A 25,299-nucleotide genomic window follows, 5' to 3' on the forward strand; every position below is an offset into this window, starting at 1 on the left:
GTGTAGGGAATCAAACCCAGTTCACATTAGAGTTTGCCACACTTAATCACTGCTCCATGCTGGCATAAAGACACACACAGCCTTTTTTTGAAAGCGCATATATAATTAAAATAAACTCTTTTGATTTCCCCAATGATCTGAGGTGCTATGTTATTACATGAAGGCACCTTCCTAGCACAGGGGGTTGGCAGATATCGTCACACCTTGCTCATTTGAAGGGTTGTCTGGAAAGCCATTTCTGCCCATTTAAATTAATGAGATAAAAGTGGCCACAAGGTTTTTGCTAGAACAGAGCTATGCATATCTATAAATAGCTTCCTCTGCAGGAAAGGCAAGCATGTGTCTTAAAAGATATCTCATGTTTCAAAAAGAATCTTATGATCTACAGCACGAGGAGTTTGCAGACGGAGATGCTCTTGCAATACAGAAATCATAATAACGTAAGTCAAGTGGCAGTGAAGGAGAGAAAATGTATATACGTGGCATTTCAACCAAATTGTTGTTGAGATCCAAGTTGTGGATTCAATGGATACAACTGTGCAAGGAGGGATCTTTCCATGAAGGTTTTCTGTAGGGGTGAGTGAAACCCTCAAATTCTATTCTGTGGTAAAGGATGACACAGTCAAGAAAGAGTTAATGTTTGAAGGTGAGGCCATCAGCTCCTTGGTAGTGTCTGGGTAGAAGTAGGGTGGCCATTTCTCCATCAGTGGTGAGGGGTTCCGTTCTGAGTCTCCTCCTTACCAGTGCCTTTTAGCCAGAGGGCAAGGGAACTTGCTAGTTGCAAAGGGAGGCAGAAGGAAGAGTGGAGTGAACATGCCAACATCACTTCCAGAAGTGAGGTCATCACATCACCTACAACTGCTCTGATTTGGGTAAAACTCTATGGTAACTCTATGGAGCAGCAGTGGCATAGGAGGTTAAGAGCTCGTGTATCTAATCTGGAGGAACCAGGTTTGATTCCCAGCTCTGCTGCCTGAGCTGTGGAGGCTTATCTGGGGAATTCAGATTAGCCTGTACACTCCCACATACACCAGCTGGGTGACCTTGGGCTAGTCACAGCTTCTCGGAGCTCTCTCAGCCCCACCTACCTCACAGGGTGTTTGTTGTGAGGGGGGAAGGGCAAAGAGATTGTGAGCCCCTTTGAATCTCCTGCAGGAGAGAAAGGGGGGATATAAATCCAAACTCCTCTTCTTCTTCTTCTTCTTCTTCTTCTTCTTCTTCTACTACTACTACTACTACTACTACTACTACTACTACTACTACTACTACTACTACTACTACTACTATAGAGGTTTTGTCCAAATACCAAAGCATCCATGTGATTTTCAATGATGTGATTCTCCAGAAGTGCATCGGTACATTGACACAGGCTCCCCTTTGACTTCCCTTTGCAGCTGGTAGCTCCCTCCCTCCCTCCCAACCACCCCCATCCCCTTCTGGTTTTCAGGGGGCATTTGCCAACACTAGGTAGAAGAAGCTGTGTGGTTGTTAAGATTACTGCTGAAATTGTTGTGGCCAGGGTCTCTAGGCCCAAGTTATATTATCTGTACATACATTTGTTGAGTTATTTTACCAGTGGCTTGGATGAGTTCCCAGGGGATCCTGGAGGATTATCCTAATTACAATGCATCCCATTTAAGATTCAGTCTTTCTACACTCCTGGGGGGGTTAATTTGAAGTCTTGCATGAACTTCAACACAGTGGAACCTCAGAAGTGGGGAAAGAACTATGTTTGTCTCCCCTCTTTAATTTATTTTTCTTGAACATCTGTGTGCAAAGCACAGAATAGGCACAGAATAGGCAGCCAAAAGCCAATGGATAAGCTTTTAACCTTTTGGGGATTACCTTTAAGAAAGTCATCCTTGCAAAGGAAACCACTTGCAGAGTGGGTTTCACAAAACATTTCAGCTGGTAGGTCGAACCACAAGTATTTAGGACTGCAATTAGGTTTAAGCCACCTGAAAACAAAACACCACAAAATATGCTTAAAGACATTTGAGTTGGCCAGGATTCATAGAAGAAGAAGGAGGAGGAGGAGGAGGAGGAGGAGGAGGAGGAGGAGTTTGGATTTATATCCCCCCTTTCTCTCCTGCAGGAGACTCAAAGGGGCTTACAATCTCCTTGCCCTTCCCCCCTCACAACAAACACCCTGTATGTGAGATGAGTGGGGCTGAGAGAACTCTGAGAAGCTTTGACTAGCCCAAGGACATGCAGACAGAAATGGGAGGGACCTTTGAACTAGGCCTAATCCCAGAATTTCCCCATGGATGGACCTGTCCCACCCAGCTCAAATGGCAGAGCTGGGAATCAGAGCCAGTTCCTCCAGATTGAATGCACGAGCTCGCAGCCTCCGCCCACTGCTGCTCCAATCCTGCGTCGTATCAGGGGGAAAAATATACAAGTAGATAATCCCTGCCTATAATCTACATTGTAGTCGCTCATGATTAAGTATTTTTTTCACTTCTCTTCTGAAGACTTTAATGTTTTTCGTTCTACATAATTTTCGATCTGAAAAATCTTTATTTGTTCACATGTGGTAAACAGTGAATTAGGATTCCAGTAAGAATTTTCAGTTTGAAGGGATTATATTGGACGTTTTCATGAGAAGTATTAATTTGCTGACATTTTCCAAACTCTGGAGAAATCAGAGGGAATTATGACTACGCAAATGTTTATAAAGCAAGTCTGTTTTTTTTTTCTACTTGTTGGGATGACAAAATTGTTTACTGCTACTATGGAGTACAATGCAGCCCTTTTCAGCATTTCGTTAAAATGATTGAGTACCTTTTGGAACCGGCAGAAGCCGGGACACAAATCTGAAAACATGAAATTGTAACCTTAATTTCAATGTCTTGAAACACGGTAATGTTTATTTTGCGAGCACACAGCAACAGATTTATCATGTTTATGGTCCTTGAACATTTCTGGTCCTTAAGGAGCATTGCCTTGGAGTGCCATTCACCATTGGTGTACTTATATAACATGTTCTTGACACATGGTTTGGGGCCTTTTCCATTATCATGAAAACCACCTAAAACTGTTTATCAAAGGAGATGAAGTGGGTGTTAGCCTTATTTGACAGTTTTTAGTAGATGTTCATCTTTATGGTTTTTGTACAGGCACACATTGGACTGCATTTGTGAAGGCCTAGAATCATGGAAGAATAGAATCATAGAACCATCGAATTGGTAGGGACCACAAGGGCCATGAAGTCCATCTCCCTGCCATGCAGGAATACATAATCAAAACACCCTTGACAGCCATCCAGCCTCTATTTTAAAACCTCCAAAGGAGACTCCACCACCCTCTGAGGCAGTGCATTCCACTGTCAAACATCCCTTACCATGAAGAAGTTCTTCCTAATGTTTCGATGGAATCTCTTTTCCTGTACTTTGAGCCTATTGCTCCTTGTTCTAGGCTCTGGAGCAGCAGACAACACACTTTCTCCCACTTCAACATGACATCCCTTCAAATATTAAACACAAAACAAAACTTTCTCCCTCTTCAACATGACATCCCTTCAATATTTAAACATGGCTATCATGTCACCCCTTAACTTTCTCTTCTCTGGACTAAACATACTTAGCTCCTTAAGTAAGGTGACCAGATTGTCACCTTTGTAAACTGGGATCTGGGCGGGCGGGCGCACTGCCTTCTGGGGTGCTTCCGTTTCCTGCCCTGTCACAGGGCGGGAAATGGGAGCGCCCCAGAAGGCAGTGCGGCAGCCTTCCAAAAATCAGAACGGTTCAAAAAACCTGCGGGACGCGGGACAAATTTTTTTAAGGCGGGACTGTCCCGCCAAAAGCAGGATGTCTGGTCACCATATCCTTAAGCCACTCTTCACATGACATGCAATTCAGACCTTTAACCATTTTGATCACCCTCCTCTGGACCCATTCCAGCTTTTCAATATTCCAGGTGAGGTATGACCAATGCAGACTAGAGTAATACTACTACATCCCTCGATCTAGATGTAGTAGTTGAGGCCTACCGTCTGTTGAGGCCTACCACGTCTGTTGAGACCTACCACAAAGAATGATATCAAAGCTTCCTAGCTACTTCTAGAAGGTTCTGAGCACTCTCTCTCACACACACAAACAGTTACGTGATGAAGATAGGGAGCTCTCACCCTTCCTCAATCCCCTCTTTGCCACCACAGAGAAGGACCCACATAGTAGACACTTCCACCGCAGAACTGGTGATACTGGTTTCATTTACAATAAAAATGCCCCAGGCGGAACAAATCTAGTTATCTTTTTTAAAAAATCACAAACATCATGTTTCCTAAACAACCAAATAAAGAAACCTCTGTGCTCTGCAAAATTTCCATGGTGTTGTTTCCACAGCTGAACGAATAATTTGTAACATCTAATTTATTCAATGTATTTAGTCTGGTTTTTCTGCTTGAGGAATATCTACACGCTAATTACAGTTTCCTACAATGCATTCATTATGCGGATTGAGCAAATTCAAAGCTATAGCAGGCGCAGCAGCAGTAGGTGGAAACACATTTTTTTTAATGAGGATGACAGTTCTCTCCTAAGAAACTCACCCAAGACTCAGGGTGCTGGTGAGATTCAGAACCTCCACTAGGTTCAGCCTAAAACACAAAGGTCCTCTGCTTTAGCCTTCAGCCAAAGATCCGTTATTGAAAAACAGATGCCAAACTGAAACAGAAAATGTGTGAACAGAGTCACCAGAAAGGGAAAGAACATATGGGAACCGAGTACAGTGCTCACATCTAGTTAAAAGATACGTTTCCAAGCAGAAGCTTTCTACAGAATACATATAGTTGTTCTGGGAACGAGTTGTCTGCAATATCCTGCCAAATGCTGAAGATAATCTCATCATATATTTGCATTTCATCAGGAATCCATTTGCATCCCAAGCAATGCAGTTCTCCTAATCATGACAAAACGGTACAGGGAAATTGTACAGATGACCCAGTTACCCCAGGGTGAGCAATAGCTTGGGGCCTTTCCCCACTTACCTTAACCCCCGCGCTACTCTCCTCAAGTAGTGTGGGGTCCCCCGGCACTCCCCACGACAGGGGCGGTGACAGCGCCCAGCTTGGCTGCCCAAGCGCTTGCAGCTGTCACACCCCCCCCTCAGTGTAGCGGCATCCCTAGGCAGCTCTTGTAAAGAGAGCCTTTGCAGTGACCCTGCATGGAGCCGAGACGCACTATGAATGGAGTGGGGACGCCCGGGCGCGTGGCATAGGGGGATCCTGAAGAGTGGGGAAAGGCCCACAGTCATCTGTATCATGAGGAAAACAGGGCTTTACCACATGTCACTAGCAGTTGTGTGGAAGAAAAGTGATGGCATATTGGTGCTCCGGGTCAGAAAGAGCGAACAAATATCTGGCCACACCAGTATGGGATGCCAGTATGGGATGCCAAGTGGGGAGAGCAGAACTTTTTTGCCTGAGCCATCAATCCCTGATGTTCTAATTCAAAAAGTCTAGATTTCATAGGGAGCATGGCTATAGCATCGGGAGGCAGGTCCAAGGCATGGAGCATCGCTTCTATATGGGCCCACCATTCAGTGGCATGCAGAAAAGTTAAGGCCTGGGCAGTGAGGCTCATGCCTGAAGCAAAGCTGGATCCAGTGCTTGAACATTATATACCAAGCCCTGGTCTCTAGAAGATGTTGTCCAGCTTCTAGACACAAGGTAGCATAGAGAACAGAGCAGTGGTGGGATCCAAAAATTTTAGTAACAGGTTCCCATGGTGGTGGGATTCACAGAAGAGCGAGTGGCACTTATGGTAGCCAATGGGGCTGAAGTGGAGGGCATGATGGGGAGGCGTGGCCAGGCATTCCTGGGAGGCTGGGCTGCTGCTCTTGGAGCCAGCACCCACTTGCGCCCGGTAGCCTTGGTAGGGAAGCGAATGCAGGCTGGCACAGGCTTTGCCACGCTTTACCGGTGCACCTCCTGCTAGACTGCTTCAAGTTCTGCACGCTACTGCTGAGAGGAGGGGTGTAACTAAGGCAAAAATCATGTGGCAAAATCACCAATTAGTAACCCCCTCTCGGCACACACAAATAATTAGTAATCTACACTCGGGAACCTGTGAGAACCTGCTGGATCCCACCTCTGGAACAGAGTGTGTCACTCCAAATATTTTATACAAAAAGGCAGATTGGATCCGCTCAATATTTCAATTCCAGGATTGGATCCATAAAGAAACGTCATATAAACGTTGCAGGCAGACTTTCGCATTAAATGCTTTAAGGGCCACAGGAAGAAATTGGAGACCCTTTCTGTAAAAGAAACGCAAGATAGCGTTGGTTGTATTTTTACTGGTGGCCACTATTCTGTTCCTGTGTGAGGACCATCCTGCTCTATAATGAAAATTTAAGCCCAGGTGTTTAAAGATCTTAACCTGCTCAAGTGCTTCCCCATTCAGCGTCCACGAAGGGTACCATGGTTTTTGATTTGGAATAATTAATTTCAAGGTTGTTGTTAATACAGTATTCAGCACACCTGGCTAATAGACACTTTAACTCACTTTGGTCTGTGATAACCCAATAACATCATCTGTATAAAGCAGCGGAGATATCCTTGATTTACAAAGATAAGAGCTGTGTGTATCATACCCTTTCAAAGAGGGCGCTAGGATGATGGACTAGATCAGGGATCTGCAACCTGTGGCTCTCCAGATGTTCATGAACTACAATTCCCACCAGCCCCTGCCAGCATGACCAAGTGGCTGGGCTGATGGGAATTGTGGTCCATGAACATCTGGAGAGCCGCAGGTTGCAGACCCCTGGACTAGATGGACCACTGGTCAGACCCAGCAAGCCTCTTCCTATGTTCTTGTGTGTGTGTGAAGTGCTATCCAATCATGCCAAACTCTGGTGAGGTTTTCAAGGCAGGTAATTAAGCAGAGATGGTTGGCCATTGCCCTCCTCTGCAGAGTCTTCCTTAGAGGTCTCCCTTCCAAGTACTAACCCTGCTTAGCTTCTGAGATCTGACAAGATTGGAGCTATACTATAGCATTCCTCCTCCTATGTTCTTACATATGAGAATTGCGTGCAGATGGTGAGACCCTTCCCCGGCAAATAAATACACTACAACGACAGGCTTGGAAAATGGATTGGGCTGCAGCCCAATTTATTAATCATTAACATAACTATATACAGAGAAGCTGGGCAGCAAGCCCAGGTGCCTTAACACATCAAGCTGATTCCCCAATCTCCATTAGGGCCACCACCTGCAGAGCTGCTGGGAGCCCCAGGGAGGCCAACCCCAGCCGGCTTCAGCCCTCTTTCCTGCTGCTGCTGAGGAGGCGGGCACCAGCTAAGCCTACTGGCCGCCCTACCCGGCCACATAGTCCTCCCAAGCTTGCTGGGAGTGTAGGGCACCCGGCTAAGCCCTACTGGCTTGCCTACCAGCCACGCCACACCCGGCCCTTCCACAGGAGCACAAGCATGGGAGAGGAGCCGGCCTCATGGCCAAACTGCTTCTCCCCAAATGTTCACAACTCCGTTACGTTGCCAGCCCGCCATGAGCTCGCGACAAAATAAGCAAGAGCACATACAATACGGCAATCAGCGAAAACATAGCTAGGAGGGTGGGTGAGGCCACGCTTGCGTTCCACACTGAGTCTCGGCGTAGCCAAGAGAGGCCGAGGAGCTCAGGGTGTGGTGCCCTTTATGCCTTGGCTCCTCCCGCCTTTTAGGCTTGGAGCCAATCAATGCAGACCTTCTGCAAGCTTACTGCTGGGCATTGCATCTTGCAAGCATCCACCCTTTGCCTATTTGCTCACGACAGCCGCAATGGCTGCCCCCGGTGATTCGGTTGCTGCTATTTAGGACCTTGGGTGCTGTGTGGTTTTCGGGCTGTATGGCCGTGTTCTAGCAGCATTCTCTCCTGACGTTTCAGCTTGTTTCAGCACAAGATAATGGAACAAGTTAGACAATTTCAATCCCAACAATTCTGATAGTAAAGCAGATTCTGTAGAGTTCTCTCCAGTTTCCACACTAAAACAGTAAACAAATGGTACTTCTCAAATTTAAACAAATGTATGGTAATAAAAGGGACAATGCCATTTCAATTGGCAGTACTGCTTTTCTGGGTGCCTTCCATTCAGCTGCTTGTATAATTCAACAGTTTGAATTGATTTGTAACCACTAATCATTTTGCTTCCAATGTGTCAGCTCCATAGGCATGTTATGCGGAATTTAATTATTAATCACATACGTACAAAGATGACAAACATACTGCTATAATCATGTTGATTATATCATGGCAAAATTGAAACATTTTCGCTCCATCTATTAATCAATGTGCTTAGCACTCCTGCCCAGAGCTCATTAAACTTTCATGGCAGCTCGGTTAAAAAAAACAAAAACAAAAAAGGGAAGATTAACTATAAATATTTCAGCAAAGTACCATTTTCACATAAGAACAAGAGGACGATTTTAATTTCTTATTCATTCTTGCTAACACTCCATAAACTCTTTCGCAGTAAAAAATGGAAATGAAATCTTTCTCGGGGTTGATCTTGTGTGATGGAAGTTGAAAAAACAGGCACTCTGGGATACAAAAATCGCTTTGAAACCAGCTGTGTCCAACATCTGCAGCAAGAAGCTGTTTGGTCATGGGAAAGATATTAAAATGTTCAGCAGAAAGGCTGATCCCACAATTATATTGTTGGGGTTAAAGAAAAGTTACACATAGTGTTCATTTGTGACCAGGGATGTGTAGACAGACATTTAACTAACATCTGGCCTAAATGCCTCCCATTTTTAAACTGTACATACACCAAATCCAACCAAAATAATTTCCTAACATTTGTGAATCTTCCAATATGATTGTTATTCTGGTCCCTGTTGTCTGGTTTTAGTTTTACATTCAGCATATATTTATTTATTTTTACCTTGCCTTCCTCCTGCAAAGTACAAACCCAAAGCAATTTACATTTTTAAAAGTCACTTTTAATAACTCTATGACGATTTGCATACTTGTGGTCTCCTTTGCACTGAGCATACATTTCCTTTGAGTTTGATTCTTGGTTATACACACATTTTCCCCTCTTTAGCCGTCATCCTGCCTTCAGTTCAGAGAAACCCTGTGATTTCCTAAAGTTCTGAATGATCGATTTATCCTCTCCCTTTACAGGGAAAGCGAATGAGATCAGCATGGGTTTCACTTTCTTCTGGTTTTCTCACTTCTCCCCGCCCTCTCCCACCTGCACTTTAGTAATTCCTCCTTTTCTTTGAGCTGTCATTTCAGAAGGATCAGAAGAACTTTCTTCTTCTTCTTTTAATATTGACTCTTGAAGGTCTATTGCTGGAGTGATAGACCCAGTGAAATTGACAAGAAATTGACATAGTCTAGCAAACTACTGCTAGACTAAAGATGGAAGAAAAAAGAGGGGGCAAGCAAACTCCCCGAATGGTAGTTGTACAAAAACAATGAGCGTTTCCCCACTTACCATGAGTCCCCTATGCTGCGCGCTGAGACATTTCTGACATGCACCCGGGATTCCCCACGACCGGGGTCATCAAAGCGCCCGTTTGCTGAGGAATGGCGCCAGGAATGGCCAGCGATGCCTGAGAGTACGCAAGAGCCCGGCAGCGATCAGAGGCGAGCTACATTGTGGCCATGCGCCCTGTAGTGGGGAGTGCCGGGGGACCCCGCACTACTTGGCTACAGTAGCGCGCAGCAGAAGGTAAGTGGGAAAACGCTCAATAAGAAGCGGTGGGAAGGAGGAATGGCAGATAAGGATTCTGCCCTTCCAAAGTGTCAGATAGGGACACTTTGCAGGGGAAGAATCTCCTTGTAAACAAATAAACAAAACCACGGGCAAACCCCATGAAAAGGAAGCAGCTGCAGGGTATATAGTGCATGCATCAAAGGCCTACAGTAAACTGCACCAGACATCTCATGTGCCATGGATTAAATAAGTCACAATTATTTTCTTCAGGGCCTTGGGTCAGGGTTCACACCCTTCACCCCAGATGGGGTAAGGAATTCCCCACCCTTTTTCTGCAACTGGTTAGAACAGCAGTGGGAGAATTTAAAAAAGATCATGTTGAGCCAATAGTGGGACGTGCCCAGTGGTGGGATCCAAAAATTTTAGTAACAGGTTCCCATGGTGGTGGGATTCAAACAGTGGCGTAGCGCCAATGGAGAGGCTGTTGGCGAGGCACTTCTTGAAGCGTGCAGGCGTGGGCGGGCATTCTAGGTAGGGACATTAATAATTTCTCTGTTACTGTAAAAAACTCTTACTGTAAAAAAAGTTCCTAATTTCCAGCTGGTATCTTTCTGTCCATAATTTAAACTCATTATAGCAAGTCCTGTCGTCTACTGCCAACAGAAACAACCACTTCTACCTCTAATTGACTGCCTGTCAAATACTTAATACTTTCAAATACTTAATTTTGTTTCTAGAAATCAAAAGAAGGATCCTTTCCTTAAACAAAGAACTTTACCATATTTCTAAAACATGTTTTTAAAACAGCCTAACAGGGAGAATTATCCCGTTTTTCTACCTTGTAGCTTCAACCAATTACGCCACATAGGAAACCAACAGGACTTGCCATGATTTTTTTTGGACCCTAATGGATTTCTACTTGAAAAGCAGACCCAATTAAGTAACCCCCCTACATTTAGAGCACACCGTCAAGTGAATTAGTAACCCACTCTCAGGGGCGGATTTGAAAGGAACCTGCTGGATCCCACCTCTGGATGGGCCGTCAAGGGAAAACCTGGAAATAATGCCAGTCCTCCTTAGAAATCATTGGAAACTCTGTGGTTTTCTTAAAGAATGTCTGGCAGCTCCCAGAGAGACATCACTTTCACTTCTTGGTTTTTGCAACATTTACTACCTTCACAAAGAAGCTCTATCTGAAATGAATTTTGACCAGTAAATTTACAGCTACATATTGCCAGACTCCATCACATGAACCAGCATTCTCCCATAGAGAGGAGCAGCAAATTTCATTAATCCTTCTCCCCATGGAACAGAGTGGTCTTTTCTTAGTAATAAAAAATAGAGAACACCAGGGAAGATCTCAAAATCCAGCAGAGTGTATCCCAGCTAAGATTTCAGCTGACAAAACAGAGAAAGATTTTTGGCTGATTCCCCTCCCCACGGTAGACTTCTGACCTCCTTTCGTGTGGTTCCCGTGGGTCTAGAGGCAGATGAGAAAATTATGCTCCACTGACAGCAATCCTTCCATCAGCTGTAATTTTCAGTAGGTTCCAAGACAATGTAATTAGATTTCATAATCAAATTGGGCTTCCCCCATATTTGGACTTTCATCATATCATAGTCTGATCTTCTGGTAAAAAAACTCTTCTGCGATTTATGAACAGTCTGATAAACTTGGTATTTTAATTTTCCAAATACCAGGCAGTGGTGCTTTTACTGATCCATATCGAAGGCTTCAAGAAAGCCCCAAAGATCTGACTATTTCTAGACCTCTTTGGGACCTCTATTTCTAGACCTCTATTTCTAGACCTCTTTGGACATATCCAGAATGAACTGAAGAAGCCATTTCAGGTTCTGTGAGCCATTGTGGAGTTTTGATGGAGTGGAATGGTTTCATTCTGTTCTCCACCAAAACCCCACAAAACAAAATAGGGCAATTCCGCCCATACATACCCCGTCTGTACACGGAAGGCTCCCTTCAACTAGGATGGCTTATATCCTCCAGAAATTTGCCTATCCAAAACCATTGGAGAGACCTCACAAAGTTTTGTCGCAGCAGATTTTTTGTGTTAATGGTGCGTAATATAATAATAATAATTATTATTATTATTTATTAAACTTGCTATACCGCCCTATCCCCGGAGGGCTCATAAGGAATTATTTGTCGTGACCAGAACAGTCCAGGCTAGCCCCATCTTGTCAGATCTTGTGACCAAAGCAGGGTTGGCCCTGATTAGTATTTGGATTGGAGATCATCAAGGAAACCCAGGCTCATTCCGCACATGCAGAATAATGCACTTTCAAACTGCTTTCAGTGCTCTTTGAAGCTGTGCGGAATAGCAAAATCCACTTGCAAACAGTTGTGAAAGTGGTTTGAAAACGCATTATTTTGCGTGTGCGGAAGGGGCCCCAGAGTCACTACGCAGAGGTGGGCCACGGCAAACCACTTCTGAACATCTCTCGTCTTGACTTGATGTCACTTTTAACCACAACCAAGCGAGTATTTCCTGCATTTGTCAAGATCTCAAAAAGCCGGAGTTTTAAAGAGTCACTATAATATGCAAGGTAAGAGGAACTAAGGTAATCAAAAAGTGCCATGAATCTTAGACCGGCTGCTCGGAGGCCTGGCAGCAAGCTATTTAACTCAAGTGCCTCATTAAAAATGGATTAAATATTGTTATTGTGTGTGTTTTTTCCCCCAATAAACCCGTAAAACAAAAAAGACTTGTTCTTGTCAAAGGGTCTGGACTTGTGCCTTCCCGTTTCTAAGAAAGCCAGCAATCCATTTGTGAGTACTGCCTCTCGCAAGACCTGAATGCAAAACTCCAGAATACAGGGTAGGAAGAAAAAGAACTCATTTGCCTAGCTGCTTCTCCATCACAAAAGAAGAAATGGGGCCAAAGGGAAATTCACTGCAGGGGGGGGTGACTTATCGCCGCCACGCGGGATATGCAAATAACAGCATGCATTCGACATTACCTTAATTTCCAAGTACTATAAGCCACCACCATAGCCCACAGCATGGCTTTATCTAAACGGGCAGAACAGCTGAGCTTGGAACGGAAAGGGAGAGCAAAGCATACCGTGCGGGACAGCTGCAGTAATGTGTTTACAGGTTCTGTAAAGCAGTATCTTTCCCATGCAGCTGTTCAAATCCTGATAGCCTTTGCTCGGCGCAGAACCTCTGGGAGCACATCCGCCTGTGATGTCTACCCACGGCCAGCCTATTTTGTGTCATTAAATCCTAGCTAAAGAAATTCAATTCTGGAAGGACAGCTAGTTCCTCCCTTCGCTGGCTCCCCCTACTGGGCTGAAATGTGTTTTTTTTAATTAAATTCATTAATAAGAAATAGAAACATCTAAATGGATTAAAATAATATGAATAAAGAATGGATCTAAATTAATTACGATTCTGGAAACTGAAAAGCCGATGTAATTGTATAAATAGTGACATTGTATAAAAGTATAAAAATACTCAATGGCAAAGTAATAATGATTTTTATAAACATTAATATATAGTTACTGTTATTACTATTAATACTTTCAAGCTATATTCTTGTTTAACATAATTTTCACCTTAGCAGTCCAGGTGCTCGGGAGCAACAGCCGCAGAAGGCCATTGCTTTCCCATCCTGCGTGTGAGCTCCCAAGGGCACCTGGTGGGCCACTGAGAGTAGCAGAGTGCTGGACTAGATGGACTCTAGTCTGCTCCAGCAGGCTTGGTCTTATGTTCTTATGTTCAATTTTATCTTAAACTCCCTTTTTCTTTTTTTTAACACAATTATTTATTTATTTATTTATTTATTTATTTATTTATTTATTTATTTATTTATTTATTTATTTATTTATACATACCGCACATTTCTACCCGCCAATCTCTCAAGGGGACTTGAGGCGACTTGCATATGAACATATAGCAAAACAACACAATAATATAAAAGCAGTATAAAAGATAGAAACATTAAAACCAATTACCAACAAGATGGCATAAAACCTATATAAACACATAAAAGAGCAAGCGCGCGTGCTGCACCCAGATGAGGCCATGGGACAATATTTTTAAAAGGGTTGCTCGGCTGGCCCAGCAGAAAAAACCCAGCAGAACAACTCTGTTTTACAGGCTTTGTGGAACTGAGACAGACTCTGCAGAGCCAGGATGTCACTAGGGCAGTGATGGCGAACCTTTTCGAGACCGAGTGCCCAAATTGCAACCCAAAACCCACTTATTTATCGCAAAGTGCCAACACCGCAATTTAACCTGAATACTGAGGTTTTAGTTTAGAAAAAACGGTTGGCTCCGAGGCGTGCGTTACTCAAGAGTAAGCTTGGTGGTGGTTGGTGGCTTTGCTTTGAAGCAACCGTGCACCTCTTCCAACGGGTGAATCACGACCCTAGGAGGGTTTACTCAGAAGCAAGCCACATTGCCAGCAACCGAGCTTACTCCCAGGTAAAGGATCGTGCTTTAGTTCTTTGCATGAAAATCAGTGGGGTTTAACAGTGCTTAACAGGGTTACCTATACTGCTTCCCCAAAACTAGGTCTTAGGTTTAATGCTAATAATCGAGCCCAGTGACCCAGGCCAGCCTAGATGTGTGTGTGTGTGGGGGGGAGCAATTCCCCCCCACATTACGAACTCTGTTTGCGCGTGCCCACAGAGGGGCTCTGAGTGCCACCTCTGGCACCCGTGCCATAGGTTCGCCATCACTGCACTAGGGAGTGCGTTCCGCCAAGCCGGGGCCAGGGCCATAAAAGCCCTGGCCCCATAAAAAGAGCACCAGGACTTATTATCAGGATGATGTACAGATGGTATTTAACACCCAAAAAAATTGTCTAAAATTCTATGAGGGATTATCAGACAAATGCTGGAAATGTCAACAACAGTATGGAAGGTGGAGTCTGTGGCATTATACCCCATTGAAACCCCTCCCCTCCCCTCCCCAAACCCTCCCCTCTTCAGGATTCACCCCCAAAATCTTTAGGCATTTTTCGACCTGGGGCTTGCAACTCTATTTTATGGTCCAGTATCAGAGGTGGGATCCAGCAAGTTCTCACAGGTTCCCGAGAGTAGGTTACTAATTATTTGTGTGTGCCGAGTGGGGATTACTAGGTAGTGATTTTGCCACGTGATTTTTGCCTTAGTTTACGCCCCTCCTCCGCTCCTCATCAGTAACGCGCAGAACTTGAAGCAGTCTAGCAGGAGGTGCACCGGCGTGCGTGGCAGCCTGCGCCTGCGTGCATTCGTTTCCCGCCCAAGGACCGGCGCGTCCTTGCCACAGCCCCACCCAGCAATGCCCAACCCCCAGAATGCCTGGCCACGCCCCCGTCATGCCCCGCCCAGCCCCATTGGCGCTACACCACTATTTGAATCCCACCACCATGGGAACCTGTTACCAAAAATTTTGGATCCCACCACTGTCCAGTATCAATATGAACAGTCACTTTATTCCCAGATCCACCCATATTTATTTATTTATTTATTTATTTATTTATTTATTTATCAGTCTCTTATATACCGCCCAATCCCCGAAGGGCTCTGGGCGGTTAACAACATAAAATTTCAGATACATATAGACTGTAAATAATTTAAATTAGATTTAAAATGCAGCAAATAATAAACAATAAACAATAAACAATGCCCGCAATTCCTATTAGACCCTCCCAGGAGGGGAGAAAAGCATGGGTCACATAGATAGTAATAGGCCCAAACATAGGAGGGTGAAGGGGGCACACAGTCAACGGCTGGACACTCCAAAGGCCCGGTGGAACAACTCCATCTTGCAGGCCCTGCGGAACTCACCATCCCAAGCAGAGGTCTGGACTAGCATGGAGGAAGAGTGGTTCCACCAGAGCGAGGGCCAGGGCTTCGTAAAAGTCCTGGCCCGAGTGGAGGCCAGCCGCATCATTGAGGGCCAGGGACTACCAGCAAATTGGCTCCTCATGCTGAGCAGCCAGAGGCCTGAAGTGGACATATGGGAGTACCGCGGTCCCGGAGGTATGAGGGTCCCAGGTCAGCGTAAGGTCCTTAAAGGTAAGCACCCATACCTTTGAAGACAATCCGGAATTCAACCGAGAGCCAGTGCAGCGACTACAGTATTGGTCGAATATGAGAAAGTCATCGCGAGCGCCTCCCGTGCAAGCAAACGGGCCGCTGCATTCTGGACCAGTTGGAAACTTCCGGATCAACCTCCAAGGGTAGGAGGCCCGGCTGTGAGAGCTGAAGTTACAATAGTCCAACCTGGAGGTGACTCGTTGCATTGGATCACCGTGGCCAGGCTCTGCGTGGGAGAGGAAGTGGAGCCAGCCGCCCGAGGCCTTTGTCAAAGATGGAAAAACGGCAACCTGGAAAGTTATATAATACCTGGGTCTCCATTGAAAGAGACAGAATTCAGAGTGGACCCCCAGGCTCACCTTAGACCTGAGGGGGCCGGCGCCAATAAGGCCCCCTCCCACACCGGCGGCTGGAAACTCCCCCCTCCCCCCACGACCAAGCCAGGAGGGATCTCCGTCTTCGATGGATTGAGTTTTGAACCTGCTCTTGTTGGCAACCAACCAGCAACTGCCTCCAAACAGTGCTGGAAGAGCAGAGCTGCAGGCTGCATGACCGCCCCCTCCATCAACAGAATGAGCTGAGTGTCATCAGTGTACTTCGATGACAGACCAGCCCAAAGCTCACATTAATTCAGCTGAGCAACGGGTCGCATGTAGATATTAAATAACAGCGGGGACAATAGCGCTCCCTGAGTAGTAAATTTACCACCGAATGAAGTGGGCACCGCCGAGGAGGCTTGGTCCCCACACTACACTTTGCTGACCTCCGATCCCGGAGGAACGAGGGCAATCCATTGAAGCGACAGCTGCCCCGCTTTGAGCTTCAGCGGCCAGGCGGTGGTAAAAGCATGCGTGAGTGCGACCATATCAAACGCTGCGGTCAGGATCTAACAATAATACCAACAGCGCCCGATCCGCCTCCGGTCAAGCTGGCATCGGAGCCGTATCTGTGACTGGCGGCGACGACAGTCTCCGGTCAACCTATGCTCCAGCACGGAAGCCAGACTGGAGAAGGGGATCGAACGCCGCATGCGTCATCCAGGGAAACCCTGAAGTTGCTCCAACACCACTCTCTCAATTACCTTCCCCAGAAAACCAAAGCATCTCGGAGACGGGCGAGTAATTGGCCAGATGCGCCACAGGATCTAAGGATGGTCTTCCTTCAAGAGTAATGGACCGGACTGGCCTCCTTCAACCTGACACCCGGAAAGGCTCCTTGCTCAAAGGGAGCCATTGGATAATCTTCAACAGGTGGAATTGGTCGTGAAGCTCCTCCCGGCCAAAAAAGCTTTAACAAGCCAGGAGGGGCACGGAACCAAAGGAAAGGTAGTAGGTCTAATACATGTTGCAGCCAAGGCCCTGTCAACAGCGGCTTCGGAGAGCAGGGAAAACTGGGCAAAACATGGGCCTGAAGACGGCAAGGGAGCCTCCAGTTCACTAATTGTAGACAATGGACTGTGAGGTAGATTCCAGAATATAGCAAATATAACAAATCACTGAGATAGGTTAAGTACTGGATATTCACGGGATATGTGTCAGTTAATTCAGGGGATACGTGTTCGTTACAAAACTGATAGAATCAGGATATCACATGCAGTAAATAAAACCCAAACAAGTACATTACCAAAAAGATAAACTTATGCTGATTGCTTTAAATTTCACTCACATCCACATTGCAACTGAAAAAGAGCAAGAAGCCTGATCAAAAGTCTGCTATTCCCAAGTGACCAGCTCGTCTGGCAGCACGGGTGTGCAAGTAACATGGCACGGCTTCTACAGAAAAGGCCTGGGGATACATCCTGCTCCTTGTAGGTCCCGGAGGAGATAGGTAGATCTCATCACATTCAGAAATCACACAAGGACACCCAATTATCTCCCATGTTAGAACTGGGGATTCACACCTCGATCCCCTAGGATTTCAATCTGGCACTTTATTTACTATGCTACACAGACATTCTTTTCGGCATCTATGACAGACAGCTAACTGCTGATGTGTTAGAGCAGTCTGGGAACTTTAACGGAAATGGGGTTTTAAAAAGAATTCTACTGTTGGCCTAAGACAGTGGCAGGTGAAAGTAGCAGCTGCGGTGGAAAAAGGAGAATATTGTAAATCTGGGGAAGACTCTGATGAGGAAGGGAAGAGAAACTGGTAGTTCTTGCCTGGGGGTAATCGATCCAAAGAAAAGGGAGCGATCCCTATCAAGTGTTAAAGAAGGAAAACTGGAACCTGCCTCCGTAGACTTTAGAAAATCTGTGACAAATAGGTTTATGCCTTGTTGGGTTGGGGCGACACAGGAGGTCTTCTACTCCACTGGTAGGGCTGGGGTTCTGGGCTTGCTGCTAGGTCAGGGGAAGGCAGGTGGGGGAAGGGACGGAATGTTATTTACCAATGGGTGAGCAGGACTCACTTCATGACTCCTGCTCAACTATGTCCTGTTAACCCAATGCTTGAGGGTTTGTCGTCGTGACATTCCACCCCTTAGCCTTTTCCTGGTTTTGATAGTTTTGTATTCCTAGTTTGTTTCCAGTGCAAGTTTCCAGAATTTATTTGCTGCTCAGTTATTCGACTGGCATTGTATTTTACAATTTGTATGTGGTTGTTTTATTTGAATCGGTCACAATAAATAAATTCGTAAAGTAGCGTCGCTGGTGGTGAAAATTGCTATGGTGACCCAAGATATGAAGTAGTATGCCATCGCCTGCCTCTGCACAGTGACCTTGGACTTCCCTGATGACCTTTCATCCAAATACTAACCAGGGCTGTTAGCTTCTGTAATCTGATAAATCTGGGGTAGCCAGGGCCACCCACATCAGGGTATTCAATTCAGTAAGCCTTTATTGACATATACACGATAGTATAAAAATACAGTTCCAGTTCAAAAGTGAATAGTAAACAACTTCGCGTTTGGCATACTTTCAGTTTACAAACTTCTGACAAAACTTTGCCACTATAAGGCAACAATGAAAATCCTGACAATTTAAAAGCATAACTTTATCTGATTCAGAATAATCAGTCATAGAGTCTATAGCTTAAGATAACAGGCTGGGGCGGAGTTCTTGGTATAATAAGCAGTTCAGGAGAGTGTGTGGGATGGAATCCAGCTGTCCTATGCTACAGGTACAGAACCTCTTATCGCTTGGAAGACCTTTAAGTCTTCCTCTATGTAGCAGAGATGGCATGATGTTAAATCTAGCCAGCATATAGGCTCTCCTGTGTATGGGATTTCTGAGCCCTGTAATATAATAGGCTGGGTATCCCTGCGTGAAAGGAATTGACATATTTGTTGGTGAACAAGATTTATTTGCCAAGCACTGCAGTTGTTGATAATCCATTGCTAACAGCCTCTCTTTGATGAGGGCAAAAGTTTCAGTAAAGGTTAGCATATTGAAGGAATCACTGTCATAACCCAGTTCCCCGATCTTTGCCTTAACTATTGTGCACCATTTTGAATGGTGGAGTTCACTCAAGGTAAGTTGGGTCAATGAGTTTCTGGAGCTTCAGTAGTGAATATTTAACCAGAATTTTATAATGATTAGCCAAATAGTGGCCTCTATAGAATATTGGCCAGATTCTAAACATAAGACTGCGTACGGGACACAGTTTGGCACGCCAAATAATTTGTGCAAGAATTTGGAGTGGAATGATTTGATAATGCGGCTATTAGGAATTAGCCAAATAGGAGCTCCATAGAGTAGCTGGGCTCTCACCTTTGCTTGGAAGACTTGCAGAGCTGGGGGAATATATTGGTTACCCCTGGATTAATAGAACCTCTTAATGGCGCTAATACTTGATTGAGCCCGGGCCAGTGCACATTTTAGATGAGTGGACCACGACAGGTTGTTGTTAAACCAGAGTCCTAAATACTTGAAAGTTGTTACTTGCTCGATATAATGGCCCTTTATCTTCCAGGTTTGCTTTTTGTTACTTTTCCCAAAGACATCAGGGTAGTGACATCTGACATAATATACCTGAATTGTTCTGTAACAGAGATGCCAGCTCAAAGATCAGCTAAGTAACGTGAATCTATAGGGACAGTGCATTTAAGTTGTTCAGGGATCTTGGCACCATCTTTCACACAACACTGTTGACTGAAAGGGTGTTGAAAGTGCAGACATCAGTTGAAGGAATTTAGCTGCATTCAAGCCTGACACTGAAAAGTGACCTCTGACGACTCTCTCCGTTTCTTCCCGATCTGATCTTTTTTAATTTAAAAAAATGAACCACACAACAAGCCTTTGATGTAAACGTGTCTGCTATGGTTGTGTTCGGTACGGAACATTGGATCTAATTACGAAGTTCACAATGTGATACTTGTTACAACGCTTTCGTTGGCTTCAGCGAGTGATGTGCTGCTTTGAGCATTCACCCTCGCTGGTTCGCACAGAGAATTTGCTCACCATAACTTGGCAGATGAAGGAAAGCTGAACCTTTTAATAAGGGCTGAATGATTTGCCCTTTGTGAGAAATACTAAAAGAAATTCTGAGATTATATAAAGAGCTTCCCTATAATATTGAGAAGTGAAGAATCAGAAAGTTCCATCTTTGTGCAAACCCCACAGCATGCTAATTCTCCCCCCCCCCCCGCTTCAGGTTGTTTGGGGGCTAAACAGGTCGATCTACACATGTGTGGGTGCCGTTAAGTCACAGTCAACTTACGTCGACCCTGTAGGGTTTTCAAGGCATCCCAAGACCCCTTATAGTCTCTCTACAACAGTTAGGTTTCCCAACTGTAAAGGGAAGACTGGTGAATGGAATGTTGGTTCATTAAGAACATAAGAACATAAGAACAAGCCAGCTGGATCAGACCAGAGTCCATCTAGTCCAGCTCTCTGCTACTCGCACTAGCCCAACATGTGCCTTTGGGAGCTCACATGCAGGATGTGAAAGCAATGGCCTTCTGCAGCTGTTGCTCCTGAGCACCTGGACTGTTAAGGCATTTGCAATCTGAGATCAAGGAGGATCAAGATTGGTAACCATAGATCGACTTCTCCTCCATAAATCTGTCCAAGCCCCTTTTAAAGCTATCCAGGTTAGTGGCCATCACCACCTCCTGTGGCAGCATACTTTCTAAACACCTGCTGTTGGGTTTTGCTGTGTGTGTTATCTGTTTTGCCTTGGTGCGTTACCTAGACTGGCCTGGTCTGGCATGTGAAGGACCTTGTGGGGGCTGGAAGAGAGTTTTCTTAGCTACTGTCCTGTAGTTTTTATCTTATTGCTTGCAAGCTCTTGGATGGAGTCTAAGCCTTTCAATGAAGATCCCATTCTTCTATGGTGATTCTGATTGTCTGGTCTCAGTTCATTACATTTTGCAAGCAAACTTGAATGTACAATCTCTGCCAGATTACAGTACAAGATTGTACCTTTCTTACTCAATCATGCCTTTGCCTAGCCCTGAAGGTTCCAGGGGTCGATGAGGGGGCCGTGGCCTCACTCAATCAGACCTCTTCTCATGTCTTCCAACCAGTGCAAGTGGACATATATGGTCCCACCATGGTGTCCCTGTTCTGCATCAGTTGGAATTTCCAAGTCTGTCCCAAGGGCAGTCCAGTGTAGAGAGAGTTAAGTAGCCTAACCTGGAGGTGACCATCACATGTATCACTGTAGCTAGTTATTGTGTGACAAATAGGGGGTCAATAATCTGGCTGGGTTAAGATGGTAAAATGCCAATTTGGTTGCCTGTGTTACTTGAGCCTTTTTGATTTATCTCCATGGTAACCATAAAGTTGAGGAAGAAAAGTCTAGAGTATCACCATTGTCGCCTATCCTTAAAAGCTGGTGTGCATGCTCACAGTTGTGTGAAAGAGAGATGGATCCAATGCTGTGTTGGCCATACCTCTCTCCCTTGAAGCTAGCAGAGCTGGTGGACTGTCTGGCTTCAGGAAGCCCCACATATGGAGTTGCCCAACCTGCTGCTCATCTGAGTCAGCAGTCACACCAGGTGACAAGGAGGGTCTTGGTCACAGCAATGAGACACCCAATGCCTCCAGCACATTACCTCTTGCAGGCCTGGCTAGTCCACTCCCCTGCCACTCCAGCCCTCCTCCTGGGTGCTGTGCTGCCCACTTCTTATACCATAGAGTTTTTGTTTAATTACCAGAGCATCCCCACATCACCAACAATGTGATAACATCACTTCCAGTGCACACAGGAAATGATGTCACCATGTTGCATACATAACGTGACCAGATTTCCACCTTCTTAAAGCGGGACACACGCACGCACATGCGCACGTGCAGCCACAGGAGCACACTGCCTTCTGGGGTGCTCCCCTGTTTCCCGCCCTGTCACAGCCTCCCGCACTGCCGCACTGCCTTCTGGGGCGCTCCCCTGTGACAGGGCAGGAAACAGGGGTTTGGCAGTGTGGCAGCCTCCCGCGCTGCCGCACTGCCTTCTGTGACAGGGTGGGGAAAGGGGAGTGCCCCAGAAGGCAGTGCGGCAGCCTTCAAAAAATTGGGACATTTTAAAAACCCCACGGGACGCGGGACAGATTAGTCAAAAGCGGGACTGTTCCGCCAAAAGCGGGAGGTCTGGTCACACTATGCATATAACACAATTTTAGGCCTTCACTTGCTGCCAGTAAATCCCCTACCAGTCTGTTGATCAGCACTGAGAAAGGGGCCCCGGTATTGGGGATTCCCTGCCGGCAGCAGGAGCCTGGCAAACCTATCACATGCTTTGCTGATGGTCCCAAACATGGCAGGCCTCACCATGCCCAGCCATAATTGTTGTGCCTATGCAAGGCTAGGGTAGAAGATCCTGCCTCACAACAAAGCCTTTTTTATAATTGCTGAAGATGGCATAGTGCAGGGGTCTGCAACCTGCGGCTCTCCAGATGTCCATGGACTACAAATCCCACCAGCCCCTGCCAGCATTGTAGTCCATGAACATCTGGAGAGCCGCAGGTTGCAGACCCCTGGCAACAGGCGGTAGTCCACAAAACTCTTGATAGTGGCAGCAAGTGCTGATGCTGCTCATAGCTCCCGCTAACCGACTACACCCTGACCTCAAGCCCCCATAACAGCTCTACACAGTGGTGAAAGCAAAATCCACGGCTGTCCAGACTGAGGCAGGACTAGGGAAGGGGGAAACCAGGGCAGGAAACCTCCGGCATCGAATTCCTCACCCCACCAATTTCACCCTTCTGGCAACATGAAGAACAGCGAAACCTTTGCTGAGGAGACACTGGAAAAGTCTTTGTAGGTCACACCCATGTGAGCTAGACTTTGCCAATGAACAGTATCTCCAGCCATCTCCAACACCAAGCTGTACGGCACCATCTTCAATAGCGGCTCCCTGGCCCCACTATCGAAGTGCCCAATGACAGTGATTTCTCATCATACCACTCCTCTTCTACAGTTCCTTCCCACTGAGCACATATCCCATTCATCCCCGCTGTTCCCATCAGGGATGGGAGGCACGTTCCCCCTGTTTCTCACATTTCAATTCGACACATTCCTTCAACAAAATGTAATGCAGCTGCTTGACTTGACACTCGTGTGAAGAGGTTCGCTCAACATTATTTCCTCAGACCTGGAACTGTTAGGCCTGGAACTTAATTGGGTCTCTTGGGTTTTTTTGATCCATTACCACAGCCAGGTCTTCCGATCCGGTGCTTTCAAGGTCTCAGTAGACAATTATAGCAAAAAAGGCATCCCGACACATCGCAATTTCTCTTACACTGCATACAGGCACTGCATGTAGTTTGAAATAAGAAAGTTATGGTAACAGGTATTACGGTTGTAGAGAGGTGTTGGGATTCGGCAAGTGCCAGTCACACAACCCAGCAATGAAAGAGTTAATTGTTGCATGCTAGTTAATTAGTGAGGTCAGAAGTCAGTGACCAGGTAATTGATACCTATTGGTCAAGCTGACCCGGCATGAGCTACATGCAGTCCCACACATAGGCTATATATATACACACACACACACACACTGTGTGTGTGTGTATGTGTGTGTGTATGTGTATGTGTATATATATATATATATATATTCTTTGTTACACTCTGCATGTGCTCAGTAGTAGTTTTTGTTAGCCATGTGATAGTCCACCAACAAGCTCCATGAAGGATTAGATAGATATTTAGATAGGCTCATTCCGCACATGCAGAATAATGCACTTTCAAACTGCTTTCAGTGCTCTTTGAAGCTGTGCGGAATAGCAAAATCCACTTGCAAACAGTTGTGAAAGTGGTCTGAAAACGCATTATTTTGCGTGTGCAGAAGGGGCCATAGATATTTAGATAGCTAATTAGATAGATATGTCTTGTCTTTAAGAAAAGGAATTCAAACTGTGGCAAATTTGATTAGGGAAGGAGGAGAAATTATGACACTACAACATTTTATAGAGATAGGAGGAAATGAGAACTGGTTGGTTTTGAGAGGCATTTGGGAAAGGATAAAGGTTTCACGGATAAAAGGAGAATGTATAATGTCGAAATGTCTGGAACTATATGAAAAATGTAAAGGGAAAATTCTAGGGCATATATACAAATATATGGTAGATGATAAGGAATTCATGATAAGAACATTGAATCAAAAATGGGAGAAGGAAGGATTTCTAGACGTTAGTAAAACTGAAAAATTAATAGATAGTTGGAAAAATATAAAGATCAAGAAATATATGGAGTTAGAAAGAAAAGTGATATTAAAATGGTATAGAACACCAAAACAACTAGCATATATGATAAAAGGACTTAGTTCCAAATGCTGGCACTGTGGAGACCAAGAGGCATATTATAGCCAAATGTGGATAGAATGTGCTGAAGTGAAAATTTTTTGGACAAATGTATTGTTATATATCGAGAAACTGGTGAAGATTAATATTGATTTAAATAATGACTTAATGTTCATGGGTATAATGGGAGACAGAAGGGTGGATTGAAAATATAGTTATATTAAGGTGACCAGATTTTAACATTGATAAAGTGGGACACCATTGACCGGGGGGGGGGGGGTGAGGCGGGCCGGCCCTCCTCCGCTCCTCCCCGGGCCTGGATTGGTGCGAGGCCACGGCTCCTCCCCGCCGCGCTGGGGCCAGGCGAGGGAAGGCAGCGGAGGTAGCAGGAGCCAGAGAGAGAGACTGCGGAGGGGGAAGGAGAAGCCGCGTCTGCCTAAGAACAAGTCTTATTAGACCTCCCCTGTAAATCTGTCATTTGCCCAAAGTAAGAAGAAACAAAAGTCAGGAAAGCTCAGAGCATCCATTCACACTAGCTGGCAAGCCTTATTATTAATGCAAGACCATACCCACAACCTTGCTCAAATGTGCTTATTTCCCCTCTCTTTAAACAAAATATGTTGCAAAGTTGATTGCTTGCTCATCACTGAAGTACTGAGATTCTAACTACTTTACCAATGCTAGGGTGGTCAGACATTCTTTTTAACCTCAATGCTCCATTGACCAATCTAAGCACTTTGGTTGTTTTATGAAGAGTCTTGCTAAGTTTCTTCCTTTACAAATCAAGTTCTGGTATTCCAGGAAACTTTACTGTAAAAAACCTTCCATATGTGCTCTGTGGAAGGCAAGTCTGAGGAACTACAGCAATGACTAGTTTATTTTAGCACAAGTGTCCAAGAACAAAATGCTACCTAC

At 45.3% G+C, this 25,299-nt stretch overlaps 1 long non-coding RNA gene across 1 annotated transcript in view; it reads left to right on the forward strand.

Annotated features, from left to right (window-relative positions):
• Positions 1-375: 375 nt before the first annotated feature.
• The window catches only part of LOC125426802, a 52,113-nt gene continuing 27,189 nt past the window's right edge, over positions 376-25,299 (forward strand). Inside the window, exon 1 of the long non-coding RNA XR_007243576.1 lies at positions 376-440. This is a non-coding gene — a long non-coding RNA (uncharacterized LOC125426802). The remainder of the gene's footprint in view (positions 441-25,299) is intronic.

Source organism: Sphaerodactylus townsendi, linkage group LG02, assembly GCF_021028975.2.
Source record: "Sphaerodactylus townsendi isolate TG3544 linkage group LG02, MPM_Stown_v2.3, whole genome shotgun sequence".
NCBI lineage: Eukaryota > Metazoa > Chordata > Lepidosauria > Squamata > Sphaerodactylidae > Sphaerodactylus > Sphaerodactylus townsendi.